This window comes from Trachemys scripta, chromosome 3 (genome assembly GCF_013100865.1).
Source record: "Trachemys scripta elegans isolate TJP31775 chromosome 3, CAS_Tse_1.0, whole genome shotgun sequence".
In the NCBI taxonomy this organism is placed as follows: Eukaryota; Metazoa; Chordata; order Testudines; family Emydidae; genus Trachemys; species Trachemys scripta.
The window spans coordinates 99,251,297-99,273,293 of record NC_048300.1 but is presented as its reverse complement, the minus strand read 5'-3'; the positions used below and the strand labels follow the sequence as shown (position 1 = coordinate 99,273,293).

General features: G+C 44.2%; 1 protein-coding gene across 4 annotated transcripts in view; it reads right to left on the bottom strand.

Moving 5' to 3' along the window:
• The window catches only part of HIVEP2 (HIVEP zinc finger 2), a 162,099-nt gene that overhangs the window by 80,024 nt on the left and 60,078 nt on the right, over positions 1-21,997 (bottom strand). The window contains exon 1 of one of the 4 annotated variants that reach the window (XM_034765513.1): positions 20,610-20,789. The exons of the other annotated variants lie outside the window; for them this stretch is intronic. The gene's annotated coding sequence lies outside the window, so the exon portion shown is untranslated. Of the gene's footprint in view, positions 1-20,609; positions 20,790-21,997 lie in introns of those variants that run through there. 4 annotated transcript variants of the gene reach the window in all.

The window sequence follows — 21,997 nt, the reverse complement described above, 5'->3', positions numbered from 1 at the left end:
GTTAAAAGGGAAAGCACTGCAAAATAACCTAGAACAGTTATGGGCATATTCAGTGTTATAAGCACTGTCAACAAACAGTTTTAAAAATATGAAAGGGGCTGCTTATGAGCTACATATAAAAATATGGCCACAATGCAGAATTATTGTGATTGTCTTTTTTTTTTTTTCCTTACATACCCACCCCCAAATCCTTGTCTCACTCACAGGCAATGAAATTCATCAGAATGAAGTTCAATCCCACAAATTTCTAGTGTTTCTGCCTGCTTGCAATGGCACAGAAGGGAGCCAAAAAAGGTATATATTAAAGAGGGTATACTATGATACGCTGCATCATGCAGTGTTTCAAGAAGCTACTTTGTCTGCAATTTCCGTTTTCAGAAAAGTTGCGCAAAGCTTAAACAATGGATCTCCTATGGAGCTACTGTTTCATCCAGCCTCGCTGTACAGCTGATGATTGATGATGGGTCAAGAGGGCAGCAGACTTTGGGTGCACAACATTTAAATACTTTATCAAAGATGGCAAAAGGCCATGTACTATAATAACACAGCAAATACTTCCTTTTACTGTACAGCAGACAAATTCCTTCCTCTCAGTTGGCTCCATCTGCAGCTTGTGGTTCACTACTCAGAGCATGTACAAGTTCTATATTAACAAAACATACGCTTAAAAAGCCTGGCAGTGCCAGCTAACACTTCCCTTTATTCCTAAGGTGACCTGATGATAAACAGTCTCACAGTAGTGAAGAGTCATCCATGTCTGTGCCAGCATCACTAACGCGGAATCACATAAATGGACTTCTATAGATTACGAGCACTTTATCTACAGTAAAATAATACTAAACCCGACAACTTACTTTTGCTTTAAAACTAGGGAGTAAGAACAGGTCAAATCTTTAAAGGTATTTAGTAGAGCTGTACAAACACAGAACAAAAAGGTGGCCTCGCCTTTGGAAAGCGCATGCTGCATAACTCAATTCTGGGTGTGAATGACAGAGATAAGTGTGCACTACAGTGATGCATTCATATCATTACAGTTGATGCTGTGTCAGCAATTTCACAGTAAACTCCTGTTTTCAGTGGTTTTAAATCGGGAAAAAAATGGCCCTGTCAGATAAAATTTGATGCTGGTCAGTGTGTAGTGTGTCACAACTTTATTATTACTGAGACAGTTATGGTTTCTAACAGATTGTAAGTGCACACACAAATCCACATCTTTAATCCACTGGTTCAACAAGGTTTGAGTTTAGGATAAATCTAAAAATAAAGAATAAAATTAAGAGATTTAAATTAATAACCTTATTGTATAGTGTGAAGGCCCCAATTAATAAATGCTGCCACATATCTTATTGAACCGTGAACCTTTATTTGCAAATAAGTAACTTGCCTCTGCACATTTCCTCCCCCCTCCCCCCATTTTTAAGAGTATGAAAACTTTGGTAGCTAATGTTCCAGTTAAACTTTGGGGTTTTTTTTAAATGTTATTTTCTGTAAGAACTGGGAGATATTTTGGGCGGTATGTAGATCTTGGATTTTTCTGATCTGCACATCCCAAGCTGTCTGCCCTACAACCTGATCCTAAATGGGAGACTTACAAGGATGAGTGAAAAGTTGACAATTGGGAGTGGAGGGATCAGGAGCCACATGCAACTAGAGTCAACTTCTTTTACAGACTAGATAAGATAGATATGCTACTATTTACTGACTGTCATTTATTCAAGAAGGCTTTTAAAAACAAATATTGATTTAAAGAAAATGAGGATTCTAAATTATAAAAGTTCTTGCTAATACAAACACCATGGACTGGGAAGGGAGGATGTGGAAGCAGCAGTGCCACTGGGTTTTCCCTCATAAAACCAAAAGGGAAGTTGGGGGTAAATAACCACAGAGTTTAAAGGGAGTTTCCAATAGCCACTGCAAATGTCAAGTATCAGAGGGGTAGCCGTGTTAGTCTGAATCTGTAAAAAGCAACAGAGGGTCCTGTGGCACCTTTGAGACTAACAGAAGTATTGGGAGCATAACCTTGCATCTGAAGAAGTGAGGTTCTTACCCACGAAAGCTTATGCTCCCAATACTTCTGTTAGTCTCAAAGGTGCCACAGGACCCTCTGTTGCTTTTTGCAAATGTCAAGTGAGCTATGTAGCTAGGACCCTGGGAGTTAGGGGCCAGGCAGCAGTGAAGTCAGCAGATCCCCTGAGATCCTGGGTGAAATCTCCCCTACCCTCTCAAAGGTAGACTCAGAAGGAAACCTGGCAAGTTGAACATCAAGAGTTTCCATTCCCCACATGCGGGTTATTCCTGCATAGGGCAAACTTATTGATGTTACAGTGCTAAATTATCATCTTTGCTACTAGAAATGATGAACCTCAAATTTTACATTGTTTCAGTTCTTACAGTTACTCAGATAATCCAAACCTCATAGATCTGCAACCCCGAGTGGCAACTCTAAAAAAGAAGAGGCTTTCTCACAAGATTTCCAGTCCTTCTGGCTCTGGCAAGAACCAAGGAGTTTGAAAGAGCACAAAAATGAAAAAAAAAAAACCCAACAACAATAATGTTAACTACACATTTCTGGACATCATAAAAGACTTGGTTTGGGTCCAGTTTAAGGGACAGGTGAGGGTTCAGGTTGTTTCATGTTTTATCTGAACATATTTGACCATCCTCATTAATTATCCATATATGAGATTCATATTTCCCAGACATTATAGTGCAAAAAGTCATTCAATAAGAAAGGGAAGAAGATCTGAGGGGGGGGGGAGGGGGAAGTACTCTGTGAAGATTAACTTGTTCTGTAAGATAACATTGAAATTACAAAGAACCATCCTGAACGTGATCAGAATCTAAAAATTCACCACTAGCTTCACTGAAAGGAGGGGGAACCAAGACTAATTTATAAGTATTGATCATTGTTAGAATCTGCATTTAGGGCATGCACTGTGAGTGAAGCAACCTGGATTCTATTCTCAGCTCTTACACTCTCACATATACTTGCTGTGAGAACTGGGCAAACTGCTTAGCAGTCCTAAGCCTCCGTTTGCAAAATGGGGATAATAATATTTACCTATTCCCCTATTCCACAGAGATGTTTGGAGGCTTCATCAATTAACCTTTCTAAAGCACTCTGAGGTGCTACAAAGTACCATGATCTGTATTTGATTTGCTTAATAATTTTGGTTGGTTCCCATTTCGTTGTGGTAACAGAAATAGGGAATAGCCACAAAGTTTGCACCCAGATCCAAAATTCAGTGGTCTTTTTATCCGGTTGTTAGGCTCAGGTTCCTGTCTAATATACGTATACACATGTGCACATGTCCACGCATACACATGATCGGCAATAACTATTGCTTACGTATAAGAAGGGATTTGAAAACATGCACACTTGTTGAACAGTGTGCAGCTAAATTTTAAACCAGGACAAGAAGAAAAGTGCGTTTTAATAGCACCATAGCAAAGCTCTTTCCTTAGAACCTCATTGTTCCCCGTCATAAAGTCTCAGTGCAACATATAACAAGCAGTACTCTGAGGCATTGCGGTATCTTTTGAATCACTGCCATTACCCGAGAAAACCCCAGGAAGTGGTTTGTATGAGAAGCTGGACCAGACTTGCTTAGGTATCAGCTGATGTCACAACACAAGTCAGTAACAATGAGGACATTGTGAAACCAGGAATAACCTCCGTTATCTTCAGCAGTTTGGGAAATCATTTCTAGCCCAACAGAACAGACTACAGAACTTGGGAACTAGTCAAATAGTTAATTATTCACCATGGGTTTAGTAATTAATCTCAGTTTCAGGCCAAGTCCTTGTGTGCCCAGAATAACGTGAAGATCTCCAGCAAGTGAAACAATAACACGAGTCTTTGGATTCACTTCTATAAAGCAGCAATTTTTCCATAAACAGCTGCGATTAAGCAAGGACAAGCAGCAATCCAGACAGCCGTCTGTGTAAACTAATTGAAAAGGAGGGTGATTTCGTAAACCTTTCAAACCAACATTCTTCTTTTAGCCTCTTTCATCCTGTCTTGCTCCAGAAAATATTACATCCCAGGGAGTCTTTTTGATAATGCACTTTAGCTACTCCTGGGGAGCCTGATAAAGAGGCAGTACGGGACCACAGTGGTTTTAATCCTGTAAAAGGAATATTCAGCTAGAAATGCTCCCGTGTGTTTACCATACGAAGAGGAGATCCAAACCCATAGCCCAAAGACCTCGGAGTTGTTACCATAAAAACCATCCTCCTGCATTGCACAAGCACCCAGATCTCTCAGTGCTGTGAATGGGAGTTTGGGGCACACAAAGAATCTTCAAGGCCACAGCTATGACAAAAGCCACTTTGAACATAGGAAGGATAATATTTTAGTCAAATGACAAAAAACAGCTAAGATAATGTCATTAATCAATCACAGAAGCAAGAAAAAACCCATAACCTTAAAAATGTTGATGCTCAATTTTCACCCTACAAACACCACAAACTCTTTATACACTCAAAATGGGAGCAACAACGCAAGTTGAGAGGAATCACCTCCTCAAGGCAAACCAAAAACCAGACACCTGCAAACAAGTCCACTCACTAACGCCAGAGGCCATATTTTACCATCATGTTACACTGGAGCTGCCATTTATTGAAGTCGATGGGAGCTCTGCATAAAAACTGAGAGCAAGGTATGCCCTTAAATGAAAGATGCATAAGACGAGGAAAGAAACGGAAATACACCACTACCTTGATATAACGCGACCCAAAATAACACAAATTCGGATATAATGCAGTAAAGCAGCACTCCGGGGGCAGGGCTGCACACTCCGTTGGATCAAAGCAAGTTCAATGTAACGGGGTTTCACCTATAACACGGTAAGACTTTTTGGCTCCCGAGGACAGCGTTATATCGAGGTAGAGGTGTATATGAACCAGTTTACAAAGGCATGCAGAGGATAAGTAATCCAGCACAAAAGAAGGCACACTGACAAAATAAATACATCGCTTTCAGTTTGCAAGTGTCAGAACACAGCAGCACATTAACTGTGTTTAAGCACTGGGAGGGAGGGCTGGCTTCCCTGCTATGTTAAAATGGCATTCCCAGTTCATTCCTTGCAAAGACATGGTACAAATTACCTCAAGATGTACTTTGCTTGATACATTTGCTGTTCTTCTCTTCAGTGGTGGGGAGGGGGGAATACAAACTTAGGCCTGGTCTATACTAGGAGGTTATGTCGAATTTAGCAGTGTTAATTCGAATTAACCCTGCACTCATCCACACAACGAAGCTATTTATTTCGACATAGAGGTCTCTTTAAATCGATTTCTGTACTCCTCCCCAACGAGGGGAGTAGCGCTAAATTCGACATGGCCATGTCGAATTAGGGTTAGTGTGGACGGAATTCGACGCTAATAGCTCCGGGAGCTATCCCACAGTGCACCACTCTGTTGACGCTCTGGACAGCAGTCCGAGCTCGGATGCTCTGACCAGCCACACAGGAAAAGCCCCGGGAAAATTTGAATTCCTTTTCCTATCTGGCCAGTTTGAATCTCATTTCCTGTTTGGACATCGTGGCGAGCTCAGCAGCACTGGCAATGATGCAGAGCTCTCCAGCAGAGGTGACCATGCAATCGCAGAATAGAGAGAGGGCCCCAGCATGGACTGATTGGGAGGTCTTGGATCTGATCGCTGTGTGGGGCGATGAGTCCGTGCTTTTGGAGCTGCGATCGAAAAGATGGAACGCGAAGATCTACGAGAAGATCTCAAAAGCCATGACGGAGAGAGGCTACAGCCGGGATGCAACGCAGTGCCGCGTGAAAATCAAGGAGCTGAGACAAGCGTACCAGAAGACCAAAGAGTCAAACGGATGCTCCAGATCCCAGCCCCAGACATGCCGTTTCTACGAGGCACTGCATTCCATTCTAGATGCAGCTGCCACCACTACTCCACCACTGTCCGTGGACTCTGACGATGGGGTATTGTCGACGGCCGCTTCCTCGGAGCTGTTCGCGGACGGGGAAGATGAGGAAGGAGATGAGGAGGACGAGGCAGTCGACAGCGCATACAACGCTGATTTCCCCGACAGCCGGGATCTCTTCATCACCCTCACGGAGATCCCCTACCAACCCTCCCAAGGTGGTAACCCGGACCGTGAATGAGGGGAAACATCAGTAGGTAAGTGTTTTAAACATTTATTTTGAATAGAATAGGCATGGTATGTTAGCAATGGGTTTTTAATGATTAGTTTGCCCTAGGCGCTTAATTTTTTAGTCCTGGCCAGTGCAGCTACTGGAAAAGTCTGTTAACATGTCTGGGGATAGAGTAGAAATCCTCCAGGGATATCTCCACGAAGCTCTCCTGAAGGTAATGTGAAAGCCTTTGCATCAGGTTCCTGGGGAGAGCGGCCTTATTGCCTCCTCCACGGTAGGAAACTTTTCCGTGCCAGGCTAGCAGCAGGTACTCCGGTATCATTGCCTGGCAAAGCATGGAGGCATACGGCCCTGGTGTTTGCTGGCATTCACGCAGCATGCGGTCTTTCTCGGTCTCCGTAATCCTCATCAGAGTGATATCACTCATGGTGATCTGCTTTGAATTAGGGGAATTTTAGTATGGGGACTGATTGCCTGTTCCTTTAAATAACTGTAACCGGCGGTTTACAGCCACGCGGTAGGGGCGGGGAGGCGAACCGTTCATACTGAGCAGTTCGCTGGCAGCGTGCAGGGATCTTTCCCGGGACAGCCACAACGGGGGTGGGACGGGGCAGAGTTCATGCCGGCCGGATCGCCGGCAGCGTGCAGGGATCTTTCCCGAGCCCAGCCACGTGGTGGGGGCAGGGAGGCGAACCGTTCCTGCTGAGCAGTTCGCTGGCAGCATGCAGGGATCTTTCCCGGGGACAGCCGCGATGGGGGTGGGACGGGGCAGAGTTCATGCTTGCCGGATCGCTGACAGCAGGAACTGGCCAACGCTAGGAGCATTGCTTGGAACGTGAAAGGAGGGCACTGCTGTAAATTAAGATTTAAGCAGCCAAAAGTCTACGGCTTACCATGGCCGCCTGCTACCAGAATTCCGGTGTCCGGCCCCGCTTGTATGTACAGCAAGACCCCAGGCACTCAATGTGAAGACAGAAAATTCGACCTTGTACTGAATGCACATGTGATAGCTACTGTGCATGGTCTTGTTCACAGAGAAAGACTATATTCATTGTTTGCAAAAATTTATCTTTTTGAGGAATTCACTCCCTTTTTTCCCATCCCACAGCTCCGAGTGTCTCCCGAGCTACCCTGGCATCCCCCTCCCAGAGGCTGGCGCAGATCAGGCGGCGAAAGAAATGGATACGGGACGAGATGTTCTCAGAAGTTATGGTCTGTTCCCGAGCCGAGGCGGCACAGCAGATCCAGTGGAGGGAGAACATGTCGCAATACCAGCGATCACAGCGCGAACGGGAGGACAGGTGGCGGCAGGAAGACCAGCAGGCGACTCAAACGCTGCTTGGACTAATGAGGGAGCAAACGGACATGCTCCGGCGCCTTGTAGATGTTCTGCAGGACCAGAGGCAGGAGGTCAGAGCCCTGCTGCATTCTATCTCTAACCGCCCTCCCCCGCCACAAAGTCCCATCCCCCCCTCACCCAAAGTCCCAAGAAGGAGTGGCGGCAGGAGCTGTGAAAACAGTCACTCCACCCCTGCAGACTGCTCAAATTGCAGAAGGCTCTCATTCCAAAGATTTGATACGTCCTTTCCTTCCCTCCAAATGCACCTCACCCAAGCCCCTGTCCCAGTTTCATCTCCTAACTGTGTAGTTCTTAATAAAAAATACGTTTCTGTTAATTACTGTTTCCATCATGTTCTTTTAGAGGACAGTGTGTTTGAAGGGGGAAAAGGGGGTTGGTAATTGGAGAGGACAGTCACCTTTACCAGGGTACAGACACGGGGGCAGGTTCAGCAGAAGGTCACACACACATTGCAGTCACTACCCTGTTTCCCCGAAAATAAGACATCCTCCGAAAATAAGGCCTACTTACAGTTTTGCCTCTCGTTGTAATATAAGGCATCCCCCCGATAATAAGACCTCCCCGATAATAAGGCATCCACTGATAATAAGGCATTTTTCATTTCTGAAAAATAAGACATCCCCTGAAAATAAGACCTAGCGCATCTTTGGGAGCAAAAATTAATATAAGACACTGTCTTATTTTCGGGGAAACAGGGTAGGCACACTGGTCAGTCTGGGAGGTGGTTTTCATGTTCTGTGTGTGGGGGCTATGTGAGTTTGTGGCGGGGGAGGGCGGTTACAGATCTTATGCAGCGGTCCTTAGCCTGGATGACAGAGCCACACAGCAGGGGATCTGTAACCGCCCTCCCCCGCCACAAAGTCACATAGCCCCCACACACAGAGTCCCGAAAAGGAGGGGTGGCAGGCTCCATTGAAACAACCAATCCACCACTGCGGACCGCTCTAGGAGCAGGAGCCTGTCATTCCTCGAGTTTAGAAGCGTTCTTTCCATCACTACACCCACTCCCCACCACAGTCTGCGTCCCAGTTTCAACCTTTTACCGCGAAATTCTTAATAAAGAAAACGGTGTTAATGAACAAAGTTTCATTTATTTCATTTTTAAAGGTGTGTTGGAAGGGGGTAATAGGGTTGGCAACTGGAGAGGATAGTCAACATTAACTGGGTAAAGAAACGGGGGCAGGTTCAGCTTTTGTTTAAACAAACATAATAGTCACAGGTTACCCTGGTCACTCTGGAACCTAGCTTTCAATGCTTCCCGGATGCACAGCACGTCCCACTGGGCTCTTCTAATCGCCCGGGTGTCTGGTTGGGCGTAATCAGCAGCCAGGCGATTTGCCTCAACCTCCCACCCCACCATAAACATCTCCCCCTTGCTCTCACAGAGATTGTGGAGCACACAGCAAGCTGCAATAACAATGAGGATATTGGTTTCGGTGAGATCAGAGCGAGTCAGTAAGCTTCTCCATCTCCCCTTCAGACGTCCAAAAGCACACTCCACCATCATTCTGCACTTGCTCAGCCGGTAGTTGAAGAGTTCTTTTTCACTGTCCAGGGCGCCTGTATAGGGCTTCATGAGCCAGGGCATTAGTGGGTAGGCTGGGTCCCCGAGGATCACTATAGGCATCTCCATATCCCCAACAGTTATTTTGTGGTCCGGGAAGTAAACACCTTCCTGCAGCCGTCTAAACAGACCAGAGTTCCTGAAAACACGAGCGTCATGAACCTTGCCCGGCCATCCGACGTTGATGTTGGTAAAACGTCCCCTATGGTCCACCAGTGCTTGCAGCACCATTGAAAAGTAGCCCTTTCGGTTAATGTACTGGCTGGCCTGGTGGTCCGGTCCCAGGATAGGGATGTGAGTTCCATCTATAGCCCCACCGCAGTTTGGGAATCCCATCGCAGCGAAACCATCTATGATCACCTGCACGTTTCCCAGGGTCACTACCTTTGAGAGCAGTAGCTCAACGACTCCATTGGCTACTTGCATCACAGCAACCCCCACGGTAGATTTGCCCACTCCAAATTGGTTCGCGACTGACCAGTAGCTGTCTGGCGTTGCAAGCTTCCAGAGGGCTATGGCCACTCGCTTCTGGACAGTCAGGGCTGCTCGCATCCGGGTGTCCTTGCGCTTCAGGGCAGGGGACAGCAACTCACAAAGTTCCAGGAAAGTTCCCTTACGCATCCGAAAGTTTCGCAGCCACTGTGATTCATCCCAGACCTGCAGCACTATGTGGTCCCACCAGTCCGTGCTTGTTTCCTGGGCCCAGAATCGCCGTTCCACAGCATCAGCATGACCCATTGCCACCATGATGTCCACGGCGCGGGGTCCCATGCTTTGTGAGAGGTCTGTGCCCCTCTCAGGCTTAACGTCCTCACCGCGCTGCCGTAGCCTCCTCGCCCGATTTCTCAGCATCTGCCTCTGAAAAAGGTGGATGATAAGGCGCGAGGTGTTGACAACGGCCATAACTGCAGTGATGATCAGAGCGGGCTCCATGCTCGCGGTGTTGTGGCATCCGCGCTGTCAACCACCAGAAAAGTGCGCAAACTGATTGCCCGCCGGCGCTTTCACGGAGGGAGGGAGGGAGTGAGGGTTGAATGACGACAGTTACCCAAAACCACCCTTGACAAATTTTTTGCCCCAGCAGGCATTGGGGGCTCGACCCAGAATTCCAGTGGGCAGCGGGGACTGTGGGATAGCTACCCAAAGTGCACCGCTTCCAATGTTGATGCTGCCCCGTTAGTGTGGACTCACAAAGTCGAATTACTGTCTTTAGTGTGGATACACACGTTCGACTTTGTAATATCAGTTCCACAAATTCGCTTTAAGTAAAATCGAACTACTCTCGTAGTGTAGACATACCCTAACATTCATTGCTTTACAACGTACCTTCACCACTGCCTGACACTTAGTTTTGTTTGCTTTAAAATAGCTGTGAGGAGAAGGTAAATTACACTTTTGACCAACTGCAATCCCAAAGCATTTGTGTGATGATAACCCATCACACACCGAAAGCTGACATTTCTATAATTGGCATTTGCTGAATGCAACAGCAGTCTCCACAAACACAACAGTCTTTTTATTGGCAACCTCTGTAATTATCTCACTCTTGTTCACATGGAATCTCCTTTTTCTCTTTAGAAGAAAGCAAATCTCCGCTTACCGCAGACACAATAATGTAATATAATCCAGATTATGCTCCTAATGATTATTACTGTTAAACAATTAAGGATTTACCTTAAAAGCCAATATAAAAGTTTACAATTTTGTCTCTGGAATCTGTTACAGAAAAGAGTACAATTCTGACCTTCAAAGTCAGTGTTTCAGTGCCTCTTTGATGTGCTTCAGAACAAAAGTTCAAGCTGCATCTCATTTCAGTTTGTCACATTTTGTTTTTGTGTAAATCTGAAGAAAGAAATTGGAGAGAACAGCCAGGGTTGGCAGTGCTTCCCCTGCCTTCTGCTTTTCCGTCTGTTGATGCTGACATGTGCAGTGCACTTCCTTCTGCCCCCTCCTCCCCCCACCTTTTTTTTTTTAAGGGTCACAAAGGCATTTATTTAGAAGTTGCATTCCCATCCACCCACCACCAAAGGCTAAGCTCCCTGTGGTGCTGCCACGTTACAGTAAGAGCCCACAAAGGGAAAGGTTAAAATCTGTGCTCCTTTGGCAGGCACAATGAGCTCAAAGCAAGCAGTTTACCCTTAACATAAACCTACTTAAACAACACAGTGCCCACATTTTCCAAACAGATGTTAGGATTTCATGCCTAGCCTAGTGACTGGTTGGTAGGAATGCAGAACTCTTAACATACCTCTGATTTTCCATTCCTACTGTTTACACATCCCATTATCAATTTTTATAAAGGGGAAAAAGGAGATTCCTGAAAGAGATTGCAGTTGTGAAACAAACTTTTGGTATCTTTTAAACAGCTGATGCAGTAAATTGCTGGAGAAATTGTTAGACGTCCCTGGGGAATATTGGCTGTAATGATACAAGAGGAACAACTAGTTCAAAAACAAACTGTATTTTTTAACAGTGCATTTTAAAACAGGCTCATTATTCATTTTACTGTTAATACATGGTTTGGATTTGAACATGTGGTTCCAATAACACTTTCTTATAAGACTTCATGTTATCAGTAAACTTGCAATTGAAAGCTAACACATTTATAAACTTTTATTTACACTGTAGTCAGACCAGAACAAACAAAATGAAGTTGCAAATGCCATGTGTCTGGGCATTTAAATTATAGTATGGTAGGTATAACCATTAATTCCTGCCAAATCTAGATTGTAGCTTCAACAGAAACCAGAGCTACTCAAGTTCAGTTCTCATGATCACCAGATGGTAATGTGTGGCTATTAATCAGGCCTCTTAGAAGTGAATATTGTAATAACCATATCCTGCTATCAATTTTTGTGCAAGCTTCCCATTATCTTTTCTGGAAAATACACAAGTAGAACAATGGCTGGACTTGGCCATAAATTCAAAAACTATGAAAAATATATTTAAATTATTAGAAACCCCATCAAATTTGCTGTTTAGAAATTAAAATCTCTTTCAAGTGAAAATACAAATATTTTAAAGAGGAAAACAGGTGGGCCACGATACAAAGGGAGGGGAAAGAAAATGAGTTTCTCTGGAAGTGAAAAAAATATCTATTTTTGAAAGAGTTAGCACAGAAGCATAGAAATTGGGAAGAAGGACCACTTATTACTCATCTCCCAGCCAATATAGGAATATTCTTTATAGTATGCTTCCCAGTGCTTTGTCCAGATTATTTTTGAAGTACTCAAATAGGGTTACCATATTTAAAAAATAAAAAAAGAGGACACTCCACGGGCCCTGGCCCCACCCCTTTCCCACCCCCGGCCCCACCCCAACTCCACCCCTTCCCCACCCCAATTCCGCCCATTCCCCGCCCCTTCTCCAAAGTCCCCGCCCTAACTCTCCCTCCTCCCTCCCAGCCCCGCAAAAAGGGCTGCCTGAGTGCTACCGGCTTCACGGTTTGCCAGGCAGCCTCCAGATCCTGCACCCCCGGCCGGCGCTTCCCCAGCGCAGCTGGAGCCCGGGAGGGGAAGCGCCCAGCCGGGGTCGCAGGGTCTGGAGGCTGCCCAGCAAACCGTGAAGCCGGTAGCGCTTGGGCTTCGGGCAGCCCCCATGCCTCCGGATCCTGCGCCCCAGGCCGGGCACTTCCCCTCCCGGGCTCCGGCTGCTGTGCTCCTCCCCTGACTCTTTGGCTCTGTTTAAGAGCTAAGCTGCCCGAGCACTACCGGCTTCGGGCAGCCCCCATGCCTCTGGACCCTGCGCTGCCGGAGCAGAGCAGCTGGAGCCCGGGAGGGGAAGTGCCCAGCCAGCGGCTCGGGGTCCGGAGGCAAGGAGGCTGCCCGAAGCCGGAGCGCTCGGGCAGCTCAGTTCTTAAACAGAGCCGAAGAGTCAGAGGAGGAGCACAGCAGCTGGAGCCCGGGAGGGGAAGTGCCCGGCCAGTATTTTTCCCGGACATGTTTGGCTTTTTGGCAATTCTCCCTGGACGGGGGTTTGATTACCAAAAAGCCGGACATGTCCGGGAAAAAACGGACATCTGGTAACCCTAACTCAAATGATAAAGCTTCCACGACTTGCTCTGGGAGGTTGCTCTGCTGTCCAACTGATTTCTCCAGTAGGATTTTTTTTTCAGATACGCAACTTTTAAAATTCCTTTTGCTCAGTTTCACCGCTTATAACACCTCCTTACACTCCCTGAAGATTACCACTCCCTCCTGGGTGTTCACAGCTTTGAAGTACTCGCACAGAATGATATTTAATTTAAAACCAATCAAAGTGGAAAAATGTACCTTATAAAAAAGCTTAATTAAAAGGAGAACTCTGATCCTCTGATATAGGGCCAGGCTGTGTGCCTGTTGTAGTCAATGGCAAATCTCCAGTGGGAGCAGGATTGAGCACTTGATCAAGACTCAAGAGAGTGAAAACAGGCCAACTTTCCTATTTGAAAAAAGGCTATCTTTAAATCAGCAACACAGTGGTTACATTAGTAGCTTTAATGATATAACACTGAGCTCTGGAAGATGGAAATCTACTAGAGAAGCAGCTTTCTACATCAACCCCAGAAAAATGGATATGGATCCTTACTCATTTTACATCATTTCATTATACCAGTGTAATCTAATGCACCGTCACACTCTCCTCACGTTAGCCAAGCAGATATTAAATATTTTGCACCCCCTTGCAGCAGAACTCCTCCTCTTAAGAACTCCAACCGCAGTAAATTATTTTTTTGTCTTACTGAAGCCTCAGGGCCTGACTCTCCACAGCCTTACATCTTGCATAGTCATTCATACTCGTACAAAGCGAGCATAAAACACAACCAAATCAGAATGGTATCATCGTCCTTCTGAGGAGTAGCAGATGTCAGGGCCTTGTGAGTTGGTTTCCAACTGGAGGAGCAATAGGTAATGTGCAATCAACTTATTTTCTTAGCGAAGCTTATTTATTTATATTGAATACATTAGTCCCTGAACAGAGGTGATCACAAACAAAAGCATGCAGGCAAACTTCTCTTTCAGAAATCCCAGCCTAAACTCCAAAGGCTGATTCCAAGAAAGTAACTCTGCACCAAAAATTGACTCTTATTAGGGAGATTAAGGCAACAGCTCCCTACAAAAGAAACTACAACACTCACACAAAAAGCTAACAACAATACAACAGCTCTTCACAAGCTACTAAAAAGACTTTGTAAGACTGTGTAACAGCAGCATCTGGTGACTCTAGCTATAATATGATCATTTTACACCCACCTAGTGTAAGCGTAAACAACTACACAAGGTAGGACACTTAGGTCCTGAGTGTCTGCAATGGAATAACAGCATCAAAAACAAACAAACAAAAAAACAATTACTAGCAAAGAAATGAACTCCTCTCTTTTTTTTAAACTTGATTGCCCTCACTGCCAACTGATCGGGTAGCAATCACCCACGCTATCTGAGAACAAGAAAGGGAGGACAAGTTGCTGGCAGAGATGCACCTTATGCCAGCGTGCTACAGACCACTCTGAGTGACTGCAGTTTAAGAACGCTCATTTGGATTTTTCTCTCCTTCCTTGACTAGATGTCAGTGGGATTGTGCTCCCTACATGTACTCTGCTTCAGATTAGATGCGATGAGCCTAATCGCTCCCATGTTGCCACATAGCTATTGGTCCAGATTTTTAAAGCTACTTAGGCCTTGCTGCACTCAGTATTGTAATACCTAACTGATTTAGGAGCCTAAATCTAATTTTCAAAAGCGATTTAGGCATTTAAGCATTGCAATGCTGAGTGTCATAGTGCCTAGAAAATCACAGGAACAACTGTGCTCTATAAAGCTAAAATAGGTGCTAGTCTCCTATACAATATCTGGGAAGAGATAGGCACCTAAGAATGCGATTCAGAAAGCCAACACGCTAGCTGGGGAGATGCCTAAGCTATCCAATGGCAGATGCTGATGAGAAGTTTGTGTGCGAAGCCCCACGCCTGTATTTGAGATAGGTGCCTAAGTCTAGGCTGCAGGGAGGCATCTGCTTAGTGATCCACAAATGGGAACCCGTTGCCTGGAGTCAGGCTAGTTAGGAACCTAGAAAAGTTTCTTGAAGGAATGATATAGACACCTGCTTCGCTCTACATAAAATGGCCAGTGGTAGGGGTGTGCACTTTATAAATTTAGCTCAGTGGTTAGAGTGATAGTCTAAATAGAAATTAGGCTACAGCAGTGGTGGGCAACCTGCGACACGCGGGCTGCACACGGCCCGTCAGGGTTATCCACTGGCGGGCCGCGAGACAGTGTGTTTACACTGACCGTCTGCAGCTTCCAATGGCCACGGTTCACCGTTCCTGGTCAATGGGAACTGTGGGAAGCAGCAGCCAACGTGTCCTTGTGGCCTGCGCTGCTTCCCGCAGCTCCCATTGGCCAGGAACGGTGAACCGCGGCCGCTGGGAGCTGTGGGCGGCCATTCCTGCAGACGATCAATGTAAACAAACTGTCTCAAGGCCTGCCAGCAGATTACCCTGATGGGCTGCGTGCAGCCCGCAGGTTGCCCACTACTGGCCTAGAGAGTGAGAATGACTCTGTAGTCCAGTTGTTGGAGATCCTGGGTTCAGTCCCCCTGCTCTAATCACTCCATTATTTATCCAGAGTGTAACAGTTTCAACAGGAGACACCGAGGGAGCCCAACATCAGAATATTCCCTTGCTTAGTGGTTAGAGCACTCTCCTGAGAGGTGGGAGAACCTTGTTCAAATCCTCTCTTCCCCCTCTGACAGAGAAGTGCGGCCTCAGCTGGAATATGGTATCCAATTCTGTCTGCCATGCTTTAGGAAAGATGTGGCTAAATTGAAGAGAGTCCAGAGGAAAGCAATAAAAATGATAGAAGGTTTAGAAAACCTGACCTATGAGGAAACGTTAAAAAACTGGGAACGTTTAGTCTTGAGAAAAGAAAACTGAGGAGAGACCTGATAGTTTTCAAATATGTTAAGAGCTATTATAAACAGGATGGGTGATAAATTGTTCTCCCTGTCCACGGAAGGATGGACAAGAAGTAATAGCCTTAACCTGCAGCAAGGGAGATTTAGATTAGATATTAGGAAAAAATTTCTAACTTTAAGTAGGGCCCTACCAAATTCATAGTCCATTTTAGTCAATTTCACGATCATATGATTTTGAAAATGGTAAATTTCATGATTTCAACTATTTAAATCTGTAATTTCACAGTGTTGTAATTGTAGGGGTCCTAACCCAAAAAGGAGTTTTGGCCGTTCGCAAGGTTATTGTAGGGTGGGTTGCGGTACTGCTACCGTTACTTCTGTGCTGCTGCTGGCAGCGGCACTGGCTTCAGAGCTGGGCAGCTGGAGAGCGGCGGCTGCTGGCCGGGAGCCCAGCTCTGAAGGCAGAGTCGCCGCCAGCAGCAGTGCAAAAGTAAAGATGGCATGGTATGGTATTGCCACCCTTACTTCTGCGCTGCTGCCTGCAGAGGTGGGTGCTCAGTCAGCAGCTGCTACTCTCTGCCCACCTAGCTCTGAAGGCAGCAGCGCAGAAGTAAGGGTGGCATGGAAATTTTTATTCCCATGCTATTGCCACACTTACTTCTGCGCTGCTGCTGGCTGGGCACCCGGCCAACAGCCGCTGCTCTCCAGCTGCCCAGCTCTGAAGGCAGCACAGAAGTAAGGGTGGCAATACTGTGACTGACCCTAAAATAACCTTGCAACCTCGCCTGCAACTCCCTTTTGGGTCAGGACCCCCAATTTGAGAAATGCTGGTCACCCCCCGTGAAATCTGTATAATATAGGGTAAAAGCACACAGAAGACCAGATTTCACAGGGGGAGACCAGATTTCACTGTCCGTGACACATTTTTCATGGCTGTGAATTTGGTATGGCCCTAATTATATGCATTTAATTTCAGTGCTACCTGGGACTCATTGTACTATGACCCCATGCGCAGAACGACTGCTCTAGTGCATGATATTTGTTGGGAATTATATCACAGTGACAACTAATCATTATATATAGTTTCAACGAGCACTCTGGGTGCCTCAGTCCTCTCAGGGGTAAAGAGGATACACAGGGCACGCACTGCACACAGTACAAAGAAGGGCAGAGGTAACAAAAGATCCATCCTGCCTCAGGCCCTCCTTACCCCACTGCCTTCAGTGAAGAGGGCCTGTTTGGAGGAGACATCGCTGTCTACTAATCAATGAAAACATTTATTCAAGTCAAGATATGCGGTTGACGTGAGTCAGCTGCATAGCTTAAGGGCATTCTGAAGCATGAGGCTGAGTAGTGACTTAACCACTTCTAGGAATGCAAAAGCTTATGATCATGTTAGTTCTTAACCATCTTATTAAAACCACAGTTAAGCACTAGAATAGGTTACCTATTGGCGGTGATAGAATCCCTGTCATTAGATGTTTTTAAGAACAGGTTAGACAAACACATGTAAGGGATGATACAGGTTTACTTAGTCCTGCCTCAGTAGTGGGGGTGGAGGGGTGGACTAGAGATGATCCCTCAAGCCTGAGGTTCCTTTCAGTCTTCCATTTCCATGATTCTGGGAACACGAAAGCCCCAATCCTGAAAGGTGATCCTGCATGCAGGTAGACCCTTGAATCTTCAGGTAACTCTGCTAAAGTCATTGAGTCTTCGCATGTGTTCTGTTCTCCAGTGCGGGTCAGCTTGCATGACCAGGGCTCAAGATGTGTTGATTATATTACCAGAAAGCTTTCAATTACCATAAAGGAAACATAGGTGGGAAAATTCAATACACTTTTTAAAACACTTTGTTTTGTACTCTATTTTGCGGTGGGGGAAAAACAACAGATTACTGCTATACATTTTGATGTTCTTATTAAGTTTAGGGAAAAAAGAGGAAAAAACAACCAAAAGCAGTACTGTAAAGCAGTATCATTAAAAAAATAAGGAATTGGAAAAAGGACCTTGCTTGGAAGCCTATTCCAGATCTTAACTACCCTTATAATTTTCGAACTTATCCAAAACAATTTTAGAATTCAGCACCTGATATTATTAACCTGTCATATTCAGCTTTCTGTTTTCCTTCCCAAACGATGGCAGCTACAGCTGTGTGCATAGAAGGAGCCAGTTATACATTAAAGCACAAAAACAGTTTGCTTATAATATTATTACAAGATACAGTGGTCACCCTAAAGCAGTGTTTCTCAACCTTTTTGATACCAAGGATCGGTTTGCTCCCTTCCTAAATTGCATCAGTGACATTTCAGGGACTGGGAATGATCCATTGAGAAACATTGCCCTAAAGCATCTGTCAATTCTGCCTTAGCTTATTAGATAGTTACCTCAGTGTCCACAGTATTCCCTATAAGGAATATGCAAAATAATGTAAATATTAAGATGAAATATTTAGCGAGGCATTTTCTAAAACGACTGGCAAGATTTTAAGGATCACCACTGAACACAGAGAGGCTCTCCCAAGGAGACAGGGTTTTCATCACCAAGGCCCTAATCCTACAATGAACTGTGTGCAAGTGGACCTCCTTATCCACACTGAGTCCACTGCAATCAGTGGGCACAAGGATCCATCTGCAATAAGTTCACTGCAGGATCAAGGCCTAAATTAGTATTCATCCCTAGAATGACATCCTGTAACAAGATATAGGGAGTTACACCTACATATTACCACATGTCAAAATGGACTGCAACCTTTATTCTTACACATAGCTCTGCAGTGAGAAACAGGAACCCATAAACTATTTGCTAACATTTATTTTCTGCAAAATTTACAACCCTTGTCAAAATATTTTTGAATGCCTATATAATTCTTCTGGATTATGATACTGAGCTTTTGCAAAAATATTATAAAAGAAAATTACCATAAAATATTATAACAATCCCTGTGGGGGCACAAGAGGGGGAAAGAACTTTCATTCATTGTGTGACTTTCCCACAGATATTAAAGTGAAGATTCCTGGCAAGTTTCAGGAAATAAACACAAAAAAGTAGCATTCACAAACATTCCAAGTGCATCATCCCAGGAGAGTTCAGTGAATTCTACTGCAAATGACTCAAAGACTCATCAAGCTTTTTGTGCTTAACAGTTTATAGATTCTGAATTATATAACTAGCTTGTCATGAGTCACAAAATCCCATTGAAGTGACTGTAAATTTGCCACAAAATTGCTGGTATTTCTATTAAATGCATCTCCTAACCAATACCCAACTAATAGGAAAGCAGATTTAGAGACATTGGCCATGTTATTACATGCATCTATTTGTGCTGAGTGTTCAGGTGCAATATACATAGCCTGCTCTACTCATCATAGAGTGAGGGCATCTATGTTGCAACAACATGTTCAGTTCTATAGAGGCTAGCTTTATCATAACTAATTAGTCAAAAATAATTGGGGTTGTTAATTAACTAGCACAGGAAATCCAGTTTCACTGACCAATCATTGGTATGCTAAATTAGAAAGAAAAGATTTGCAAGAGACATAAAAATCAAGATCACATTTTTCCTCTGAAAGCTTAAAAATCTTAAAATCCTGCCCAAAAATCATGTGGCTGTTAGCTGAGAATGCTGAAAAACAAACTGCACCAAAATGAATAGGGGCAGACCATGCATAGGGACCACAGGGCAGCAGGAACAATCCCCCACAAGGAATTCAGAGTCAGCTACCTACCGTCCCTTATATTATATAGTTTGATAAACAAAGATAATTTTAATCAACAAGCTGCACAGTTCTTTATATTACACCCACCCTAGGTTTCTGTGCACCTCACTGCCATACCCTGAAAAGTCTGACTGCCAGCAAAAGGGTTTGCCAGATCTCTGAGCCAGCGATCAGGAGGAGTTGAATACTGTATCTGCTGGTCACATCTGTGTCAAAGGGAGTAAGCACAAAAAGAGAGAAAAGAAGAAAGGGAAAGTGCCTCACTATCTAGAGCTGGCTCGAGCTGCTAAATTATCACAGAATGCTGCTGACACAATCTCACAACTACACTGTAGCCTCATTTACACATGTCAGAGACAGAGGAGGTGGGAAAGGTGCAGTGAAAGAAAATAAGGGAGATAAATCATTACATGCATTCATCATACTCATTTCCATAATAGAAAGCATTTAAGATCAGGAAATGAACTGCTACCACAATCTCAGTGGGTCACTGTGGCAAGTGCAACATAACCTTAAAATCAACTAACCTACTGCACTTTTAGATTTAGTCCAGATAACGTCTAGATTAAATTTACCTATAAATCCATCCCCTATTCCCAACTATTAAAAAAGAAAAAAATCTACTTCAAATTCCACAGCATTTCCCTGGGTACAGCTGCAAACAGCATGTGCCCCTGGGATAAAACCAGACTGACAAACTACCCTAAAGATCAGCTAATTAAACACATTTAAATTACGCTGCTACAATCAGGCATACATCACTAGAAAGCCATGCAGAGTTATTCAGTGCATCATGTTCGACAATTCTCCAGCACAGCTACTTTTTTGGGTTTGGGAAGCATACCGTTCCACTAACAGCAAAGCAATAGAGCTGGATTTACCGCCTTTCAGATAAGGAACCTCCTCCTCCCCCCCTTTAGCTCCCCTCTTCTAATGAATAATATCTCAGTACTACCTCCATTTATCAGCACTGCAATTCCGTATCCTCAGTCATTCAAAGAATTTAACAGCCTGGAAATTCCCGTTGTCCATTATTTGAGGTCACAGATAAAAGCTAAACAGCGACCGTGATTCCCATCAATCATAACTCACTCACTGATAGAGTGTATGGTAGGAGACCTACTGATGTAAGCTAGTCACCAGAGAAAATACCCACTGATGACGCATATCCAGGCATAAAAATAGTTACAGGGCCCCCAAAGGGATTATTCAACAGCCTACATTTAGATATTCTTACAAGAGACCTGAAGTCAATTTGCTGGTATTAGATGGCTGGGGAATGTTGAAGTTTAAGCTTCCTCAGCAGCCATAACCACAAATAGATGGTTTAAATAAACTACTGCAATTACAAGCTGTTATGTAAATTTTAACACTGCAATACAAGGATTAAGTCTAAAGAGAAGCACTGACTATAAAATGCTATACAGTCTATACTTGGCATCTTTTAATTTACCAACTCTTTTAGCGTTTTAGTGGGGGATAAAGTAAACAATTTCAAATTAATCCAGAGATATTCAAATTAAGCATCTCACCCTAACACACCTGCATGCAATGTTTGTCTGAAATAAAATATCAACCCCAAAAAATTGGTGTGATTTTTTTTGTCTGTTCCATTATTTCTTGGGACAGTTCACAGCTATCTTGGCCATAATCTTTGTATGATACTGTGTGCTGCATCTTCTGCCTTTCTTGTATCATTTGGCTGTCATCCATTCAAAAAGAACTGCAGTGCAAATCTTTTAACTCAGAATCCAAAACCCTGTCAAGACACTTTACTGCCCATATCAAACAATTACTAGACATTTTTACATTAATATCTAGATTAAAACAGTGATGTTCTACATTAAATAATCAGCTATTATGGATAATCTCTTATTCCTTAATATTAATTCCAAATGCTCTCAATTGTAATGGCATTTACTAAGATATCAATGAGCCAGTCAAAACTCTTGACAGCAGTTATGTTAGCAGTTCTGTTGCAACTTCTCACTAAATTAAAAAACTCTGGATAACATTTTCAAAAACCCTAACGTAACTGAGGCTCCTAAGTCTCATTTTCAAAAGTGGCTTGGGCACTTAGGATCCAAAATCAGATTGACTTTCAATGAGATTTAGGCTGCTAAGAGCCTAAATCACCTCTCTTGAAAGTGGCACTTAGGTAGTTTGGAAAATGTTACGCTTTATCTTACCCAGCCAAACATGAAGGGATTCATATGCCTCTCCTTGGCAAGCATGAAAACAACAACGGCCATTTTTTGTCCCAGGCAGCTAAGTTCTACTTTACTTTCTTCAACTATGATAACACTGCTATAAATAAAAATGCAAATTATTTTTAGTACAACA